General features: G+C 41.3%; 1 protein-coding gene and 1 long non-coding RNA gene across 2 annotated transcripts in view; both read left to right on the top strand.

Moving 5' to 3' along the window:
• CACNA1E (calcium voltage-gated channel subunit alpha1 E) overlaps positions 1–21,811 on the top strand; it is a 280,243-nt gene that overhangs the window by 134,866 nt on the left and 123,566 nt on the right. The window lies entirely within an intron of this gene.
• LOC108792574 overlaps positions 15,370–21,811 on the top strand; it is a 24,947-nt gene continuing 18,505 nt past the window's right edge. Inside the window, exon 1 of the long non-coding RNA XR_001941577.1 lies at positions 15,370–15,382. This is a non-coding gene — a long non-coding RNA (uncharacterized LOC108792574). The remainder of the gene's footprint in view (positions 15,383–21,811) is intronic.

Raw genomic sequence — 21,811 nt, 5'->3', positions numbered from 1 at the left:
TTCAGTTATTTGAGACAATTCAACCTTTTTTTGGTGGTATTTAATAACCACTGATTGTTTTATTTTTTACTATATAAAGGAAAAAAGTTCAACATAAAAAAAAAGCCAGCTTCCCTGACTTTCTGTTATATAACATAGCAAAATAAAAATGCCTGGATGGTACCAACATGATCCCTTATTGGCATTTGGGAGGTATACCTTATAGAAACTTTATAGAAACCACAGCTCTGATGCTAACACTGATCAAGCTATTTGAAGAACTTTGCAGTTCAGTGTGTATGGTTATTGCACAGAGAAATGGTTATTTAACATGCACTGGGCAGGAATGAGCCAGCACAATGTGGGCTGGCAAATTCTCTAGACCGAAACCTTACCAATTAAATAACCTACAGTGATTTCAGCAAAGAATGTGGAATTGTTCAAGAAACTTTTGGACGATTTCTTAAGGGACCGTAATATACAGGGGTACGGGTACTCCTAGAATGAGATCCTAATAGGTTGGACTTGATGGACTAATGTCTTTATTCAACCTCAAATACTATGTAACTAATTTGCAAACATTTGTGAATTACAGCAGCAGCTCGTGCAATAAGTAAAGCAGTCGAGTTAACTGTTAATACTACGGTATCTAGTAGATAAAGAAATTCTACTGTGCCACATTTTTTGCCCCCAACTAAAGCGTATCGAGACCCAAAAATATAAATGTAATATACTGCAGCTTACCAATCATTAAATGTGGTGGCTGCATTTTTTTTATTTCTTAGGCTTTTTTTTCCTTTATTTTTCCCAGGTGAAAATGGAGGGAAAAGAGCCTAAAAAAAGGGAAACTACATGTACATTTTGGTAAGCTGCATTATATTAAATGCTTAATTTAAAGGGTTATTAAATCCTCACGTGTTTTTGCATATATCTACTGCTAGCAAGCAGTAGATATATGCAAAAGCATTAAAAAAAACTTTTAAAAAAGGGTTAATACTTACCTGTGTCTTCGGAGACCAGCGCTGGAGAGACAGCTGAAAAGGACAGTAAGGAAGAAGAAGATCGGATTAAGAGACATCATTTAAGGTAAATCCCTACAGCAGTATTGGGAAGGGGGAAAAAATTGACTTTAATGTCACTTGAATGCTTAACTGCAGGCTAATCAACCACCTGTGGACTGGCCACAGTATTAAAATGGTCAGTCCGCTGGTGCATTGTTCCAGAAGGACGTACCTGTACATCCTTTCGTTAATGCATCTGTGTGCGTCCGGCCTCTGCATCTGCTGCTCCCACTGTCATTAGACAGCGGAGGGACAACTATACACACAGAGCGGATTGGACAGACTCTGTGTCCTGTGATCGCTATGATTGGTTATCACAGCGATCACATGGCAGTGTTTACATTGCCAAGCCCTCCCCTTCCTCTTACATCACATGCAAAGGCAAGTAAAGTGAGTCACGAATGGATGAGTCATCCGTTCATTATTTACTAGTGGAAACTGCAGCAAAAAATAAATAAATAAATAAAGTTTAAAATCATATGAACCCTTTTAACCCCCTTCTCTTGTGTTTATGTTAGATCCATTCTGTGTTTGCACTGACCTGTATATTAACCCTTTCACCTCCCTTATCCTGCACATCTATACATTAACCACTTCATCTCCATCCTCTCACTGTATCTGGCCTGTACATTAAGCCCTGTGGTTAGTGAAATGACCCCAGTAAAAAGTGACAACTCACCATCAGTTTTTGTGTTATTAATAGCTCCTATGCGATTTATAGGTTTGCATCCCAATGTGCGTTTGGCTTTTCCCACAAAGTATCTGATTCCTTTGCACAAGTGACATGTACAATTTATTGTCACCTTAGAATATTGTGCTATTTGTTTATTCTTCTCCAGCAGAGCAAGAGCCGTTGGTTAACTTTGTACTGTAATTGTACTTTCCATGAACAGCTTTTACCTTCTCCAGTGATTTGGTTAAAATGCTCTAAAAGCATTCTTTCCATTTTCCATATGACACAAATTGCTGCAATGTAAATGTATTAACAAGAAGAGAAGGAATATGTTGTCTCGGTGTCCCTTGTGATTTTCTTCCCCTGCACTTTGTTTAAAAAGCAGTTGAACAGGAGAGACCATGGCCTAATCAAGGTTGGGCTACAAACTGAGTGTTGGTTTAGCATGTCCACACAATTCAGCATTATAATGAGAAGTAAAGTTAATGTATAGTAGAGTAGGGAAGAATGAGAACCCGTATCAGGTAGATTCACCTTCTCTATTTATTAGACATGTAAAATCTTGTTTCGTTCGGAATGGCTATTCATACGAATTTTGTTAAATTTGGACATTTGGATTCATCCAAATGTCCAAATTTCGAAAATGCCTGAATGCAAACGAATCCAAATGTTTGTTTAACGAAATTTCAAATCCATCTGAATTTCGTTCAAAATTAAACTAAATTGTGTGGGGTTTTTTGGGGCTGTTACGGGGTCATGTGACATCTTGTTGTGGATCATTCCCAAACGAACATTCAGATGGATGGATAAAAAATCGAATTTTGGATCCGAAATCTGAAAAGTGAAATAAATAATAATTTGAATCAATACGAAAAGAAACAAAAGTTTTGTGAGGTTACATATCTACTATTTATCCTGGTGACCAATGTCACCAAGATAAAATGGGATGGGAAGGCCAACATTATACAGTTGTCACAAGAACAATAGGCGAAGAGAAATCTTCCAATGGTAACACCTGTTCTGACAATCGTGGGTGGTTCACGTCACTTTGTAGAAATTTTCATTAGCTTCCTTTTGCCTGTCCAGGACAGGAAGTAAAGGTAAATCTCCCCAATTGTACACAAGCTGGAAATAAATACATTGAAAGTGTATTATAATCTAACTATAAAAATGTTTTGCCTTTTCAAAAACTCAATTTTTTTTAAAACATTTTTGTGTCCCCCTCCTTTATTAAAAAAAATACACGCATACTTTACTTACCCTCTTTATGCTTTAGCACTTTCCCCAGCTTCCTCCTTGGTCCCCTTTCAGGCACAACCGTACTCATGTCGTTCTACCCATGTCCTGTGAATTGAGCCTGTCAATGATGAATTCCTAGGGGGCGAGTCATCATGAAGGCTGCACTCATAGTACTCCAGGACTGAGCAGTGCTCATACTTCATTATGTGAGCACCGCTCAGTCCAGGAGGAATGTCCACCCCCTACTGCTGTGGAGAAAAAAAGTTGAAGCTCCTGTGACATCACCAGGCTAGCTATAAGACTGTAGGGAAAAGGTATATATAGGATTTTTAAAAAGGAAAAAGATCTGGGGGCTGCGGATGGTGGAGGGGATGGGGGTGTTGTGAGGAAGGCACATATAGTTGGAGTTTGGCTTTAAATAATTCTAGCAGAAACCTTTCCAATGTTTTAGAGTAAATTTGCTTCCATATCCATGGAATGATGAACCAGTTCTTCCAAACTGGAAGCTATTTTCTAAAAGGGTATATTATTGCCTTTAAAACTGAACTCCACCCCTTGGTGATTTAGCATGTACTTCACTCCCAGGTCCAAAATAGTTCCATATGCACAACCTACAAAGAGAATGCCTATAACATTTTGATGTTCTGGTAATATACTCCAGTATCCCTACACTTTATATTTCCCACAGCTAGTAATTTGTGTTGGTGCTGTAATTCTGAACTGGATACATTATATCATCTCATGTGGCCCTGCCCTGGCGTCGCACCTTTCTGGAAGGAGTCTAATGCCCTTCTTTCAAAACCAGTAGATGTTTCGGTCCCATTGGATCCATTAAGACATCTCCTGGGCCTCCCAGTTAATTGCTAAGTCATATTCTTACAACAACTCCTTTCCTGATAACTGTGAAATGGAAACAGACATATCTCCCCTCTTTTCGTAGACTTTTTAAACCAGATAAAATAGGTTAGACTTATGGAACACCTTATGGCTAGATTTGGTAACATTGTTAAATACATTTAATGCTGTATGGGGCACTTTTCCAATATAAATGTACTTTGCTTCTTAATCTTAACTTTAATATAACTAATGTTCGTAACGGAACAAAATACGTCAACGGAATATCGTATGTCCTGCCTGTGTGTGTAACTGTGTATTGTAATGCATCAGCAGCAGCAGATCCGTATCTCGGATTAAAAAAAAATCTTGTCATGTTGTTCAACCTCATTTACAGGGGTAATATTAGTTCCTGTTTCAAAGAAATTCGGATCCGAAATTCGTTAACGGAATTTCGTATTTCGGATATAATTCGGAAACTGCCATTCGGATTTTGGATGCTCCGAAATTCGGAATTTCAGGAAAATTCGTACGAATTTCGATTCGTAACGAAACGAATCGCACATGTCTACACTTAAGACACTTACCTGTGTCTATCCGCACACTGACCTTTTGCCGGGGGGGACAATTACTCAATCATGTAATAGGGTACCTAAAATAATTTTACATCAATGTATTTTTTAAGACAGATAGAGCTTTGTTTTTGTGGTATTTCATAACTGCTGGGTTTTTTTATTTCTTCCTATATCAAGGAAAAATGTTGAAAAAAAACAAAACATTTAACTTTGTGTTATTAAACATACTGTATTTCCCCAGCAATACTTTTGGATTCTTAAATAGTTCTAAACAGCAGTAAAGCCACTGAAAAATCAAGCAAAATCTGTTCTTCCACTGGGTCCTGGATGTGTTGTGATACAATACCATAATAATATAATGATATAAAATGTAAAGGAGTGCGTTGCCAGTGATATAGATAGAGAGATAACTAGAACGGTGGATTTGAGGTGAAAATTGATACAAAATATACATTATTACACTGTCAGTCCTTCGGATGTGGAGTTTGGAGTTACTGAAAATAATGAGCTTCACTATATATCAGAATGAATCAGCTGAAATATATGATTATCATTTTGGGAAATGTAAAACATTTCTAGCAATTCGTCATACACATCTGTTTTGAATGTTTTCTCTAAGAGAAAGTGATGAAGCAATAATGGCAATAGAAGCCCAGTGGGTTTATTTTATGAACAAGAGTTAATATTAATTTTGGGCAGGGGTAGTTCCCCAGTGCAAAAATTCCATGGGGCCCCTTGGGGACATCTCTTTGTGGTACCTGGTAGTGTCAACTGTGACAATACTGCTTTCGATCTTAACATAAATTATGCCTAAGTAAGACTCCATTCACACAGGAGCAGTTGTCCATGCATATTTGGCTGTACGAATACGCATGGAACAGCTCTAAACATAAAAAACAATGCACTTTAATGTGCATTGGTCAGACTTTTGCAGTGGCTGTGCAGGACCAAACTGATGGTGTCCCACAAAATAGTACAAGCACGATTTTATGGCGTATTCCGCACATTCCGGCTATAGTTATAGCTGCAAACGTGTGGAATCCATGTGAAAAACCACACCGAAAACTCTACCGCTATGTGTGAATGGAGCCTAAAGCCCAGACAACAAGAGAGCTGTCAGGATAATCAGTACACTACAACCGAGGCAGTGTGAAATTCAGAATGTACATCACAACATACAGAGCAGCATGTGGCATGGCTTGGAATAGAGAATGTACAGCAAATCATATAGAATGAGGTAGTGTGGAATAGGGAATGAAAAACACAGCCTACTGAGTAGGACAGTGTGAAATAGAGAATGTGCGGCAAATCGTAAAGAATAATGTAGTGTTGATTTGAATAGGGAATGCATAGAAACAGCCTACAAAATAGGGCAGTGCGGAACAGAGAAACTATAGCACAACATACAGTTTGAGGCACTGTGGAATAGGGGAATGTACAGCACAGTGTACGGAATGAGGTTGTGTGGATTAGGAAATGTGCAGCGCAGGGTACAAACTTAGGTGGTGTGAAATACGGAATGCACAGTGTACAGAATGGGCCAGTATGGAATAAGGAAATATAGGACTTCTCCATTCTGTGCACTTCACTGTGCTCTGTACTGTACGTTACATAGTCCTTACTATTATTTTGTACGCTATACTGTAGATTACATGTTCCTGACCGCTCCACTCTATGTGCCGTGATGTACATTATATACACCTGAATGCTCCATTGTGCCCTTTACTGTATTTTACCTACCTCTGACTGCTTCACCCTGTACACTGTACTGTATCTGACATATTCCTTACTGCTCCATGCTTTTCGATGTTTCATTGCATATATCTGACCACTCCAACGTACTGTATTTTACCTATCCCTGTATTTTACTCTAGATTGCTCAGTTTTATTCACTTCAGTGGGTGTGCAGTAGAACCCACCAAGCTCATTGGAGATTTCTAATGTATAGTAAAAGTAGATGAGTGATCTGCCTTTATAATGTTGCCGAATGAAGGAGTTACTCATGTGGGTGGTATCCCTATTGTTTGTGCTGTGCTGCTTTGCTGTGTCACTTACCACTTTTTTCCTGCTGCTTCTCTGCTGTTCAGTGCTGCCAGCCTGCCTCTCTCTTCCAAATTCCACCTGGGAAAGCATGAAAGCATCAAGCAGTCAGGGAAAGAATCAAGCAGTGAACACTGTCTAAATAGTAAAGTTAGCATCATTTGGGGAGGCATGGTCCCTCTGTACTGGTCACAGCCCCAATGTCTGAAGTGTGCCAGGGATTGTGGTATTACTGTATTTTGGACTACTTGTGGAGACAGGTAAAATGGCACAGCACAGCTATGCTTGAGTCACTGCCATGCAGGAGGGGCTGGCCCTACTCACACACCTTGTGGTCCTATAACTGGGACCCAACCTGCCCCGGGCACCATAGCAAACATGTGGTCTGCTATAGCTGTAGTTCTGCCACTGATTGTGTCAATGGACCAGGATCCAATTCTTCAATTATGATAACACCTGAATGATTATTAGAATACATAACACAGTGAATAGCTCCTGAAACATATATAATTGATGGATAACCATTGTCAAAACTAGCAAATCATTCAAAATCCAGAACAACTAGACATCAGCATATATGACCGTAAGATAAAGTAGAGATCTCAGGTACCTTGGAAGTGTATTCACAAAAGACAGAAAGTTCAGGACATTCACAGTAGGGACAAAGCAAAGGAAGGCAAAGAATATCAACTAATTTCAGACACCTATGACAACCTTGCATTCCATTTGAAAACTTTGTGAAAGATTATTATTATCACTTGTATTTGTACATTGTGTTATCAGTGTCAAAACATGGACATTCAGTAAAAATAATGAAAAGAAGATGACTTGACAGGCACTCAAGACAGAGTAAAGGATAATGGAATTAGAGAAATGACTGCATTGTCATCTGTTCTAACAATCATTGATGTGCAGCAAATGCATTGATTCAGCCATCTAACATGTATATACCCAAAGGGGTATCACATATCTAAAGCCTAAACTTTATTTTTGTTTTGGATAGTGGGGAGATGTTAAAACCCCAGTTAAGTTTTTATATTTGTCTGTAACCACGGTCCTGTAGACCCAAAGTGAAGGAATATCCAAGCATTTGAGTTGCGACAGAGTGACAACTGTCTAAGAAGGCATTACCTTCTCTTTGGAAATAACTCCTCTCACTTGCTGTTGTGCCTGAATAGGAAATTAGGGTAAATCTGAAATATGGGACACAGATGGCTTAAAAAAAATGGACAGGGATTTTAACCATTGCTACTCTATACACAATGAAAAAGAAAGTTCTGGCTTTAGAAATATTTTAACTGTGAACGTCCATCAAATGGAAACTTAAGGAAGTAAAGCAAAGGGAAAACTATCAAAAGGATCAATTCAGGAGATCTTAAAGAGACACCATTTTAGCATACCACAATCAGCTCTGTACCCCAAAATGGCTAATGACATCTTCTGATGATGCTTAGTGGCATAAGTGGATCAAAAAAGTAAAAAATAATAAAAATGTAGTTGTCTGCCTTTTCCTCTATTTGGTTATTTTGCAGCATTCCTACATTTTTTAAATAAAATGAATATCTCAAGTCATGATGATAGTTAAAAAGTTTGGATTTTCGGTTTATTTTCAGTCACCTTACCTTAAACTGTCAGGTATTACTTGCCCATTGGTCCCCAACCCCTAGTCCATAGAAGTCATGGTTTCTATGGTCTACACTGATGATGGCTGTCAAGCCAGAACCAGCAGCAGACAGCTTACAATATACAAGGCTGTATTCTTGCTTTAAACCTGTTCATGATGCACAGTTGACCCAGGGCCAAACAGGAATAATTTGCAAGGTTCCACCCTGTATCCCAAATAGATGAAATAACACTTTAGTGTTTGAATTTGTGGTGAAAGTGAGACATGTAGATTCTGCCTGTTTGATAAAAGGGTCTACTGGGATTTAAATCTAATAGAATATCCATTTCCTTCAGCGTGGCTCCTGCTTCATTGTCATTTGATGGTCATATTTAATTTTCCTCCAAATGCTCGACAGAATTTGTTAGTGCTAGAAAATCAGTAACCGAAATGTATTTCCATTGGTCTCAAATTTGACCAGCTCCTGGAGGGAGCAGAAACTAAGAGGGTTATTCACAAAGGAGCCGAAGGATTAAGGCGAAACATCGGCTAATCTTTTGGCCCACTTCGGCCGCACGTTGCCCTTCAGTTCAATTGCACCATGGGTTCTGCTGTACGAGCTATTCACAATAGCTCATACAGCAGCCAAAGGCAGCCGAACAGCTCAGTCAAGCCGAATGCAAGCCGGTCTGCCAAAGGCTGTGACGTCAGGGCCGGCTGCGCCCATTTTTTAACATTTGGCCGGGACCTCAGAAGACACATGCCACATGCTTAAGATGCCAGCCAAATCAAAACAAATAGGCGCAGCTGAGCATGTTCGGCTGAACCGAAGGGAGCCGATGTACAGTTGATTTTAGCCGATATACAGCTAAAATCAGCTGAACAGGGCTGAAGTGAATAACCGAACGGTGTTCGGCTCACTTCACTTTGGCTCGGTTACTCACTCGGCTGCCTTCGGTAGCTTAGTGAGTAACTCCATTCTTAGTTTCAGCACCTGAATCTCATCTCTCAGAGGAGTGATAGGAGGAAATATTATAATTTCCCCTTTCAGCAGCAGGTCAAATTTTCAGTCATCAAAATTTACATTTATTTGTAAGTTAATGTTTAATTTTCAAACTTTTCAGTTTGCAATTTTCAATCTCTTAAGCATCTTGCCCAGCTCCAGGAGGAAAATGAATGGAGACCATCAATAGTGTAATAGAAGTTAGGGCTCATAACACACATGACACTTTACAAGATGCATAATTTCATCGCTGCCATTCAGTGGCGTCACAAGGGCGGTGCGGGGGGTGCAGCCCGCACCCGGGTGCCACCATTGCAGGGGTGAATCCAAAATGACTGACAGTCATTTTGGTGTCACCCCCTATGAATAGTCGGGCACTCGGTCACGGACCGAGAGCTCGGCAGTGTCAGGAGAGAGGAGGGGAACCGGCAGCATGCCTCACCCCGCCAGTTGAACGTCCCCTCCTATCTCTGCCTGCGTCCATCACCAAGATGTCCGCCGGCAGGCGTCAATAAGACGTCCGCAATGATGTCATTGCGCACCTGCGTGGCAACGTCACGGGCATGCGCGATGCCGTCACAGAGTGGTGTCACCCGGTCTCCGTTCCGGGTGACACCCAGCCTCGGGACACCTCTGCTGCCATTAACCTCTACAAAATTCACTGTTCTGAACTCCTGCTTATAATATTTATGCCAGGTTAATGAAAATATTGAATCCAGAGGCAGACAACTAGCATTTTTACAAGGTCAGCTATGACAAGCCTTGTATTTCTTATATGACATGTTGTGACAGATGGTTGGCACATTTTGTATGCATTTTAAGGGCCCTCTTCAATTGACCATTATAGAAAACGTGAGCCAGCAGAGGAAAAATGTCATGCACAATATTTTCACTTGTTGTGCATTGACCCGGTGTGGTAATGTAAATAGGTCTAATCAAAATTTATGTAAAAAGCTTTGTTCATGCTCCTTCAGTGCACAAAATCCTCATAGCGTGAAGGACCATTGTGGGGGGATGGACTTTTCATATGTCTACTAAATTGCGTCAGCACACTTTGGACATAAAGTATATCAGTTTGAACGGTTCCTAAAAAATTAGTAAAGTTGTATTGCATTATAGAACTGGCTTGTGTGCAGGTCTTTATTAGAGGAAACTCACTAATATAGTAATTTAGGTTTCACCTTGTGTCATCTTCTTCCATGTAAATATCGTATCACATGTATGACACATATTTCTATGTACAGTGTAAAGTGTGAAAGTTCACTGTAGCTGACACCAAGGATGAATGTGTTTGACATGTGAGCAGAGATCACGAGTTGATTTCTGCATGAGCTGATTCTTCCCTTATCCCCTGCTCCTATTTATAGCTAGCTCAAATAGGGAAAAACCTGCATAAACTGCATAAACAATGCATAAACAATGCTCTATAAATATATTTTAACCTCCTTGCTAAGGCTCCCATACACGTTGTCTTTTTGTGTGTTGTGCTGAAAATTTTCTTTGGCTTTAGTTCTATGTAAATTATTAATTTGATTGAGGGAATTCATCTCCCAAACATCTGTATAAGGGTCCAAGCAAACTTACAATCCCCCAAAGATATACCAGAGATGCTGGACCAGTAAAAAAGCAATACGACCATAGCAGCATATACAAGATATTTATTGGTTCAGACATGTCAGTGATCGTTAGGTATTTTTAATGAATTTAATGAGATAAAGTGTGTATGTGTAACCATTATGTACTTTTAATTGGCTTAATGATGACCTTTTTTTTTTTTCAGCATGTTAGTTTTTATTGATAGAATAAATGGTAACAATGCAGGTAAACTGTGATCGCACGTTTGTTTAGCCTGTACCCAGTCGGATCTGGCTCGAGGGGAGGGGTCTTGCCTATATTTCAGGTACGCAGTCCTAGCCGCTATGCATGCCTCTACGGCCACGGTGTACATGGGGTGGCTACATCCGGGTGCCGCGTCCCGCCACTATGGAACATAAAAGTCTCGTAACATGACTTTGTAAAAATTATAACAGGAACCGTAATGAAACAGGTCAGTCATTGATCCATGAACTCCCGATATTCACATACCCTTGCGATCAGGCTGTGTATTGTGAGCGCCTCTTGCGTTAAATCCCTCATGAAGAGCTGGAGGACTGTGTTGCCACAGATTCAGGCCTTCTTTTTTCGCGGCGGGCTCTTGAGAGGTGATTCCAATCGAGCAGTATAGTTGGACAGATGGCGGTCTACATAGCCTTGGGCTTGAGCCGCAGACGTAAAGCGGTGTTGGTTGCCATCAGGGTCGGATATGCGCAACACAGCTGGGTATGCCAGGATAAACTTAATACGCTTATGTACCATGGTCTGACAGACCTCATGGAAGGAGCTGCGTTGTTTAGACAGCTCCGCGGAATAATCCGCAAAGAGCAGTAATTTATGGCCGTCCACTATCAACTGGCGCTGCCTCCTGTAGGTTTGCAGGATGTGGTGTTTATCTGAGTAATCAAGGTATCTGACAATGACCGGCCTGGGTCGTTCCTGATCTTTGGGGGGGCCTATTCTGTGTGCCCTTTCCACTGCACAGGTGGATGCGAGGCCCATAGCTTGTGGTAATGTAGAGGCACAGTAACGCTGGAGATCAGTAGGCGGAATAGATTCAGGGATCCCTATGATCCTAATATTATTTCTACGCGATCTGTTTTCAAGGTCGTCAACCTTTTCCTGTAGATATTGTAACGTTTTTCTATCCTCAGAGAGGGATCTGACTGTACCTGAGGCCTGATCCTCCATATCACTGACACGTGACTCCAGGGTCTGCATCCTAGATGCATGTGCTTCCAGGGCTGCTGTTATAGGCCCCATGTGCAGTTTCAGAGTGTCCACAATGATGGAGCTGATATCTACCCTTAGATGTGAGGCAACAGTGGCTGCCAGCTGTTGGTAATCCAGGGGGGCATGGGGAGATGCATCAGCAGACTCACCCAGCGGTGTGACGTCATCGGCGTCTGTGTCTTCCATGGCCGCGGCCTCCTGCTGTGGGGCCGCCGGGCTGGAGGGAACAGCGATGTTCCGGCGGACCGGCTGTGATCGAGCCACGAACTTGTCCATGGCCAGTGGGACACGTCAGACGATTGGGGCGCTCGTTATGTTTCGGTTCAGGTGCGGGAGTTGCGGTCTGGATGTGGCGGGGACGGAGCTCCTGTATTCACCGTCTAGTCCATCCGGCGCCGGAACCGGAAGTCTTAATGATGATCTTACAGGTACCATCTTACACTTGTTCACTATCTTTTTATTTGTACTTTCTTTTTAGTCCACTTCAGCCTCACCAATGACGCCACTTATGTAAAATCAACTTTATTGAAGTCCCACCAACAGTCTGCCCCTCTCCAACGTGTTTCACCCAACACGGGCTTAGTCATAGAGATGGAGGGGGTCTAAGTGGGGAGAGTATTTATATTGTGACTAATTAGAAACATTTAATGAAGCACATCTGAGAAACATTGTATAACAACTGGGCGAGACATGTGCAATGTATAATTACCATAGAGTGGAACATAGCATATCATGTATACTAGATTCATAATATCTATTTTACACAAGTGATGTCATGTCAATATGATGTTATCTGTGTGGCTGACTTGGATTTTGAGACTTTCATACTCTGGAGTGACATGCTTTACTGGCAGGCATCAGGTATTCCATTTGGCTTAACCGATGGATTCTGGGATGATGCAATGTCATTTTGGGGTTTTGAAACTAGTCCATGCTTAACCTGGAACTAAATTATAATAGAGTATTATGCAATTTCCCTATCCTTCTTCCCCCCAATACTGCTTCTAACCACTCACGTTGGCTTTGTTTATCTTGGCCCCCACTGAGCCGGATGAGCGCAATCCTGTGATTGTGCCCTCTGTAAATTAGCAGTGATCTAATGCAGGGGCAATCCATAGAGGTCTCAGAAGCACACCAGCACAGGCACAGTACTGCACTCAACCAGCTAAGTGGAAGCCATTGTAAACAAAGGGCTTCTGGAAGCTTCAACAAGTGTTTGTCTGTTCTAAGTCTGCATTCATATTTTGTTTAAGTGTTGGTGAAGAAATTGAGGGATTTTACTAGGCATGCTCCTATACCAGTTTTTCAGTACCAAGTACGAGTACTGATATTTTTTTCCAATACTCACCAACACTGGATACCGATACCGGAAGTCCCAATAAAAAAGTTGGGCGCCGTATAATGACTTATACGCCGCCCGGCTTCCTGATTAGCCAGGAAGCCGTCTCCATGCTCACTAGTCACCAGGTGACTAGGAAGCATGGAGTCGGCATTCTGGCCAATCAGGATGCTAGGGGGGGTGGGTAATGACTCGCCACCCGGCCTCCTGATTGGCCAGCTTCCTGACCAATCAGGAAGCTGGGCGACAAGATATTACATGCCGCCCAGCTTCCTGATTGGCCAGGAAGCCAGCTCCATGCTCCCTGGTGACGGCTTCCTGATACTGGAAGTTCCGGTATCGGGATAGGCATCAGGAGCATTTGGGTGCGTATGAGCGTATGAAGTCTGCAGCTTCTCTGTATGCAGGAGTTCAGATACCAGAGGCGCTGCAGTAATAGTCACATCTTCTTTACTATTTTCTTCCCAAGTCCTGTTTAAATCAACATTGCATATTCTCCTCAATTTCCTTTTTAAAAGTGTGCTTGTGGTTGCTTTGCAGAGTTCATCCTTGTGCATTAGTACCCTACTCACTAAACAGTCTTGATCACCTAGCAGCATTAATGATACAGTGAGCATAACCCTTGCTTTTGAAAAGGCAGTCACTGGCTTTTTTATTTCTTATTTCTGAGGCTAGGACTAAGGTTAGGGCTAGTTCTAGTGTAAGTTTTACTAGCTGTGATTAAATTATTTAAGGGTCAGAAGAAACCAACTCTTCACCTTTTCACTTTAATTGCCCGATCCATTCACATTTGGCTGTATCGTGCAACAAGCCAATGGCTATAAGAGCCACCAACATCACGGCTATTTGTTATCCGTGAAAACATTTGATTGGGCAGTTTATAAAACTGTCCTTAGCCTCTTTTAGCAACATGTGCCAGTGTCAATCATCTTGACCTTTGTCCCTCTTTGTAGCAACAGACACAATGCTTGCCTGATCCACATTGTCACATTAGTGTACCATCCCCTGATGCCCTTGTCTTTGGTGGTTTTATTATGTATACCGGTCTGACTATTTCAAATGTTTATTGTCGGGTTAGGCATCAGCAGTAATCATGGCATGAGACTGATATGGATCAACCAATGCATTTATAGGCAGCAATCATATGTTTGTTTTATGATATTTATCAGTATAGTCTGATCAATTGCAGTACACATTTTTTAAGTTTGTTCTTAACTACCTGCTGTCCGGTCATTGTAATTAAACGGCCGGACAGCGGCTTCTTGAGGGCGGGTGGGCGTCTTTAGAGCAAGAAACCGGCTTTAAATGTAAACAGCCGTTTGATCTCCTCTCCTCTTCTGAATGCAGGCAGTGATGTGTATTATATCACTTCCTGCATTCAGTGTCACTCTCCGGTACAGAAACCGGAGAGAAGCTGGTGAAGCAGGTCTCTGCTTCATCAGCTTCTCTGGGGTCCCTAGGTAACATTAGGGGTCTCCATAAAGAGGACCTGTCACTGCAAATTGGCTATCACATAGGGAGCTTGCTTGCTCCCTATGTGATAGCAATAAAGTTCAGTGGAAAAAAAAGGTTTAAAAAAATGTGTTACAAAAAAAATAAAAAATCACATATCAAAGCCATAAAAAAATCAAAGTCCCCCCCCCCACGCGCACACGCAAACATGCGTCAAGCCCGCCTACGTGCGACAACGCCGATTACATCCATTGCACCGCACATGTTACATATCGCTGTGAACGTCGGAATGAGAGCAATAATTCTAGGGTCATCAATCACTGATAACACTAAACTGATGAGCGGTAAAAGCTTTTAAGCGTCGGCTATGGTCAATTTTGAGTATGGTAGTTTTTGCGATAACGGGTGACGCAATTTTAAAGCTTGACATGTTTGGTGTCTATTTACCCGACGTGACCCCATCTTTTATATTTTACCAAAAAATTGGGTAATAATAAATGTTTTATAACATAACGTAGGGAGAACAGGTTTTTTTCAAAATTTTCGGTACTTTTTTTATTATACAGTAAAAAAAAAAAACCTGTAGTGGTGATTAAATAGCACCAAAAGAAAGATCTATCTGTCCCAAAAAAATGGTATAAAATTCATTTCAGTACAACGTTGAATGACGGAATAAATGTCAGTCACAGTATCGCAGCGCTGAATAGTGAAAAATGGCCTGGTCAGGAAGGGGGTCTAAACACCCCGGTCAGCAAGTGGTTAAAGTAAATAAGTACTCTGGTAAGTATGTAGGCAACTGTTGCTGAGCAGTGCTTGTGGTCTTGTTATCATGCAATCACTTCCTTAATTTTAAAGTTCGATTATTTTGAAAGTTAAACTTCGGTAAAAACACAAATCTCCTTTTGCAGTGGAACTGTCCCCTTACTGCAAGGGTTACATCCACAATCATGTCTAGTATACATGGAAAAGGGGCTTTTACTTACCTGATCCCTGCTCCCACAGACTCCCTCTGGCTGCAAGGCCCCGGAGGTCAGAGGCTCTCTGACATCATCAAGTACATTGCAGGGCCCATAGGCAGGAAACTAGCATTTTTTTTACAATGACAATCATTTCTTTTGCACAAGTTTCCTTTAAACTATTGCCAACCAGTTTACCCAGTGCTGGAAAAATGTTAATCTGCATCCAGTTGTAGAGCTAGAAGCTTACAGTTGTGTGCTTCTAGTTCTAAGACTACACTGTCACCAACTACCCTAAACTAACTATCAGAAATCAATCTGTAAATTTTCCAATAATGTGATCACCATAAAAGCCAATCATGGTGATCACATGAGGTTTGTTTACAAACAAACCTTGCAGCTTCAGCTGTCACTGTACATTATACAGAGAGAGGCACAGCGAAAGCCAGCAGGCTGCACCTGTCACATAGCAATATACTGAGTAAAAAGATAATAATAAATAAAGCATTTACAAAATATTGTTTAATAGTAAAATAACTAAAGATGCAGTTTTTTTTTTACTTTTTTGTCTAGTTGTCAGGTTATAATAAAACATTAGTAAAAAAAAGCACTATATGTCCTTAAAAACTTAAAAAAATAATTTAGACAAGCAAATTAATTATAGAGCGATAGTCAAGTTAAATGATGTATACTAATGCTGCTACATTTATTCTGAGCATCAAGATTTTAATGACCTCTGGTCCTGAAATGGCTAAAGTACTCCTATCATTAAAGGGTCGATATATAGATCTTCTGCCCAGCGCACAGCATATATAAATTCCCATAGTCCTTGGCTCCATGTAGTGGTGGGAATGCTATGCAAACAGCATTCACCCAGTGTATGGCTGGACAGAAGATTTATAAATCAGCACCTGAGTGTCAGTATATAAATTGGCCCCGTGGAAGAAAGGCGGGCACCACCAGCACATACCTCTGGAGCCCCAAAGCCCAGACCATCTTTCATACATTAAGCGTTAACCTAGGTTATGACTGCACCCCCCTCCTTCTCCCCTGCAATGCCCTATAGGACACTGAGGCTGCTGATTATCTTAAACAACCAATCACAAATGGCAGTAAGAGGTTGGCAAATCCTCAATTACTACCTAGAAAGTATGTTGTTTCGGCATCCTCATTACTTTGTAGATTCTGTTCAGAGGACTGGTGCATTGCAGTTATCTGGGTCAAGAAACCTCTTAAAATGTTTCTTACATATATTTATGTTACATGCCTGTTGTAAACACACCCAGCCTTTACTTTACCTTTCAATTTCATGGAAAGGTTATAGCAGTGAAATTAAGTGAGCGTGAAACGCACAGTAGTGTAATGAATGTTCCCATTATGTATTACAGTCATAATGGAAGGAAATTGCATTTGTTTTATTGTATTATGCACATTGAATAAACAGAACGAAGGGTCATATGTTTTTGACAAATAATGACATGATGTCTGTTGTATGGTATATGCTAGAAGAAACAACATATTCCTATAAGGAGAATTAATTGTTTCTTGCTTGGATAGGGTCTGTGTTCACTTAATCACAGATGAGCTGGCCAACAAAGCTATTATCATCAACATCCCCATCACTATTTTAATCAACATCATCAGGCATTCCGTATTCGTTATCATTCTTTATTGTCATCAGCATCATGAACTTCATCTGCATTTTCCTTGTCTTAGTAGAAATCTGGAAGTAGGCCAGGAATTGATTTGACTTTTAATGGCCACAGAGTCAAACTCTTTCTGTAGACCTGCATTGTGTTCCTAAGCCAAAAGGGAGATGTAACCTGACATGATAATGAGGTCTGAGGGACCCCAAACCTTATGGAGAGAATGGGAAAGTCATATTGCACACAGTGCCACCCTCATTTCCCCCAAAATGCACAAGTTGGCAACAGAACAGATATTTAAATCTCATGTTAGTGCTAAGCTGCAGAGAGGTTGACACTGGGAAATGAAAACAGTTCAGTTTGAAACACAATGACAATGCTAAAACAGTCAAGCTAGAACAAAAGAAGATGTTGTAAACCTCCATTAAACCTCCTAAACCTCCTAAATGACTGTTATAAACCGTTCTTAAACAATCTATAATTGGTTAAATTTCAACTGATTGCATCACTATAAATTAGGGCTGGCCAAAGAAGTCACACACAGATTCCTATGTTTATTAATAACAATATTGAGAACTATTGAGGGCCTGTTCACAGTAGATGCAGTGACTGGTGTTTTTCAGCAACTGACCACCAGTCACCAGTAGGGTACATACAAAACATTGGTATGCTATTTGCCCCATTCAAACCACAAGACAGTTGTGATCTGCGTTGCGATGTGCTGCAACACATTTTGTACAGTGCACTGGACCTGAATGGAGTGTGTAGTTTAAAAACTCCAAATAAAGTTAAAAAAAAAATGTAAACAGTGAAAGCTTTGGCAATGTGTTGTAAACTGGACACTGCCGGAGCTGTCACAACACACTAACCCACCTGCTAAAATGTTCCAGTTTAGTGGATAGGCTAGTGGGAACCGGCCCTAAATGCTGGAACTTTTCAGGTGCTACAGAAATGTATTACAGAGAGTCATTGATGTATAAAACATTTATTAAATTAAATGTAATATATTTAAAAGAAGATAAATTAATTGAAGAAAATTAGAGCTTTGTTAGGCAGTTATGATAAACTGGAAATATTCAGCTACTATAGTTTCTGCATTGTGCTCATAATTTCTCATCCATCAGCACTTTACAATAATTAAAAGGTGGGCTGATCCAGTATTGCAAGCTGATTTTAATGATGGGGCCCAGCTGAGATACAAACACACTTCCCCGATTAATTGATCCACTTCATCAGGAACTGTGCAAAATAAATCTGTAGATATTATATCATAGAATAAAATAAATGTAACATTTGTAACATGCTATATATTTCAGATGTATCATTTACACGGTAGTATTGACTATACAACACAGTATCACTTACATCAATTTACTCCCAAGGAATGTATCTCCTTTTACAAAATATTAAATGTAATAATAAAAGAAAAAATTATTTGAACTGAGACTGAACTTTAGTACGTCTCAAGTCCTCAGCTCTGGTTCATATTTCATAATTCAAGGTGTAATGAAGTTACTTTCATAAAACGTGGCTACTATAAGTAATAACATTCTGTCACCAAGCACTCCTATATTACAAGATCCAGCTGCCTAATGCGACAGATTAGATATATGCATCAGATTTATATCATATGTGTCTAATAATATGTTGGTTGTCGGATTGTGAAACCTTGTCATCTGGAAATATAGATATATTTATCAAAGTTGGCGTTATAGTGACGTTAAACTCAAGATTTAAATCTTAAAAACACATTGTCACATACCTTGGTATGAGCCTGAATTGACGAGGAGGGCCTCCATTGAGGCTCCCGTTGACGAATCTCTGGAGGGGGAACAGATGGTATACAGGCTGGGAGCAGCACGAGTGCCAGGAGTGTTGCTGCTGGTATCCGGATGGGCGGCGTTGGCCCCTGGGTGATGAAACAGCAGACCAATGGGTGTGGAGCCAGCAGAGGAGGACAGTATCCCAGCAGATCCAGAGTGGAGACAGACTGGTTCGGCAACTGGCAGACAGATGAGGCACAGAATCAGAAGGCACTAGAGACGTCAGGGGGACAGGCCAGGTCAGCAGCGGGAAGACAGTGCCGTACAGAAGCAGGATCCAGAAGAATGGTCAATAAGCAAGCCAGGTCACAACACAGGTCAGGAGCAGGATCAGGTTTATCAGATATAAAGCTGAAGATCACTCAGCAGGGAGGGTGTCCACCAGGTTTTCTTAAATAGCCCGTTTTGGCGCCACTGTCCGCAATGGACGTACTTGCGTAGTTTGCGCCGCGGCGTATGGAGACGCATCTATTGCACATGGATGTGTGCTGTATTAACCCCATGGCGCCTTCCTCGTGTGTATTTCCGCGCAATAACCCGATCCGGAGCTGTGGCATGAGCACTGACCTGACACACATTCATGTAGGTTAACTATTCTGAATTGGTGCTGACACTGTCCTTCTGGAGGGTGGCTACTTTTCTTTCTCAGGGTCCCTTTGTGTGTTATAAAGTAGCCACTGCTACAAGCTCATTCCCATGGTGGACTACAATCTCATGTTTAGTTTACTAAGTTGTTTTAAGATTGTAGTCCATCATGGGAGTGAGCTTGGAGAGGTGGCTACTTTACAACACACACAGGGACCATGGGGAACAAAAGTAGCCACCCTAAAGAAGGAAAGACAGTGTCAGCACCAATTCAGAGATGATTTAAAGATCTTCAGTATGAGTGATACTGAAGTAAGATACATTTCTGTTAATAGCTAAGGTACTTGAACTCATTTTTTATGATTTTAACTCTTGAATTTAGTGTCACTTTAAGGACGGGTCTGCCAAGTATCAAAAAACACTCTCCAGCCCATTCAGCACAACCCTCAGATCCTTTGATTGGTTGTGTTATGTCCCTCTTCAGGAACCAAAAAAATGGCTGCATATGCAGTTCAGTACCTCTCTTTTACCATTGAAACTATAAAGGATCACTAAGAGTAATTTGTTAAAGTCAGTGACTCTGATATACCGGATAAGACTTACTCTGCATGGAACCAAAGGCAAGGTGAGCTTTGCTAAGTACTTTTCACTTTTAAATCGGTTTCTGTTCTTGTCTGTTTTATAATACATGTTCCGTAAATATTCTTTCATAAATATATTGATAAATAATGATATTTAGATATTGTTAGGCTTAATCTCAATGCTCTTATCATAAATTAAAGGAAAACTATGGGGAGAGTAAAACATAATCTCCCCAATACTTAGAACTGGTGTGGACACTGCTGCTATCGCACGCCGGCTCTAAGGCCAAGAGCTGACCAGTCACATGACTGCTGATCAGCCAGCTCTTTGTCTCTGCTTTCAGCAGAGGATTCAAGCCTCCCCTCTCTATTTCTGCAGCACTGGCTGGAGAAACAAACAGGGGTGAAGGTGGGCTCGGCTGGCTCTGGCTCTCAGCCACACTCAGAGAGGCAGAGCCAGCTGTAAATTATGCAGCCATTGTGGATCCTTACTATTGTCAGGATCCTTCTTGGCTACAGCTGTGCGCTGTTTTGTTTATTTTATTTAAGTCCCCTATGTAATATCACATTCATGGTGACAGGTTCTCTTTAAAGAGGCATTAGGGGTCCATTGGGCCCCTAATGTCACCTCTGTGCATCAATTAAGCTGATCTAGTAAGATTCCACACACATTTCACTATGCCCGGATAATGATCGCTCCAAAACCCAAAGTTAGGAAAGGTTTCCTGCCTCCAGCTTCATTCAGTGCAAGGAAAATCAGTGAATGAAGGAGCGGCAGCAGAGCCCAGGATACATGGTGGGAATAGTGCAGCAGATAACGTGGTACCTTCTGCAACCTGTCCCAATGTAAAGCCAAAGGTTGGCTTTACATGTGTAAGAAAACGCCTGGATGCTATAGCAGTTGGGGGCCTGATACTACTACATGGCCCTGCTGCTGCCACCATAAGCACCATCACTCATGGCCCCTTCTCTTTCAGCCAGTGCTAACATAAATCATCACAATGGTTGAGGACTGGAACACCATATAAAAAAAATCAGCATCTAAAAAAGCACACTATCTGCTTCCAAGTGCGGACACCCTGGATGACAGCGTACAGCCGCATCCTCCCATAGGGAAGAACAACCTGCTGTGTGCAATTACATGCAGCACCTGTCCCTACCAGGATTGGCCAGTTTACAGACATGCACGCCGCACTGACGTGTGAATGAGGTTTAAGTGAAAGTAAAACTGCAACAGAAAAAGATCAGGTCCCCTTTCCTGGCAGACCCCTTCTCTGTGCTGTGTGGCAAAGCTATGTAAATATGAGGACTGGGTGGACAGAAATTCAACTCCCTTGACAGGTAGAACAGCTAATTTCTTCTGTGCACTTTCAGCTGTTTGCCTGGATTTCAGCTTTAGGGCTGGCTCACACCATAAAGTCTGCATTCCAGTGCATTCTGCCTCTGGAACGCACTGAAACGCAATCCAGCTAGCTCCCTGAGTTCAGGGGCACTCTTTTTGCAGAACACACTGGACCGGAACGCAGACACTAATGTGCCTGCGCTCCTGGTGCAGGCGATCGCACTACAGGTGAGGGGGGGGGGGGGGGAGGCGTG

The sequence above is a fragment of the Nanorana parkeri genome, unplaced genomic scaffold (genome assembly GCF_000935625.1).
Source record: "Nanorana parkeri isolate BGI_ZX_2015 unplaced genomic scaffold, ASM93562v1 scaffold660, whole genome shotgun sequence".
NCBI classification, from domain to species: Eukaryota; Metazoa; Chordata; class Amphibia; order Anura; family Dicroglossidae; genus Nanorana; species Nanorana parkeri.
Note: the sequence above shows the minus strand (reverse complement) of the source record. Positions and strands in the feature narration are given on the sequence as shown.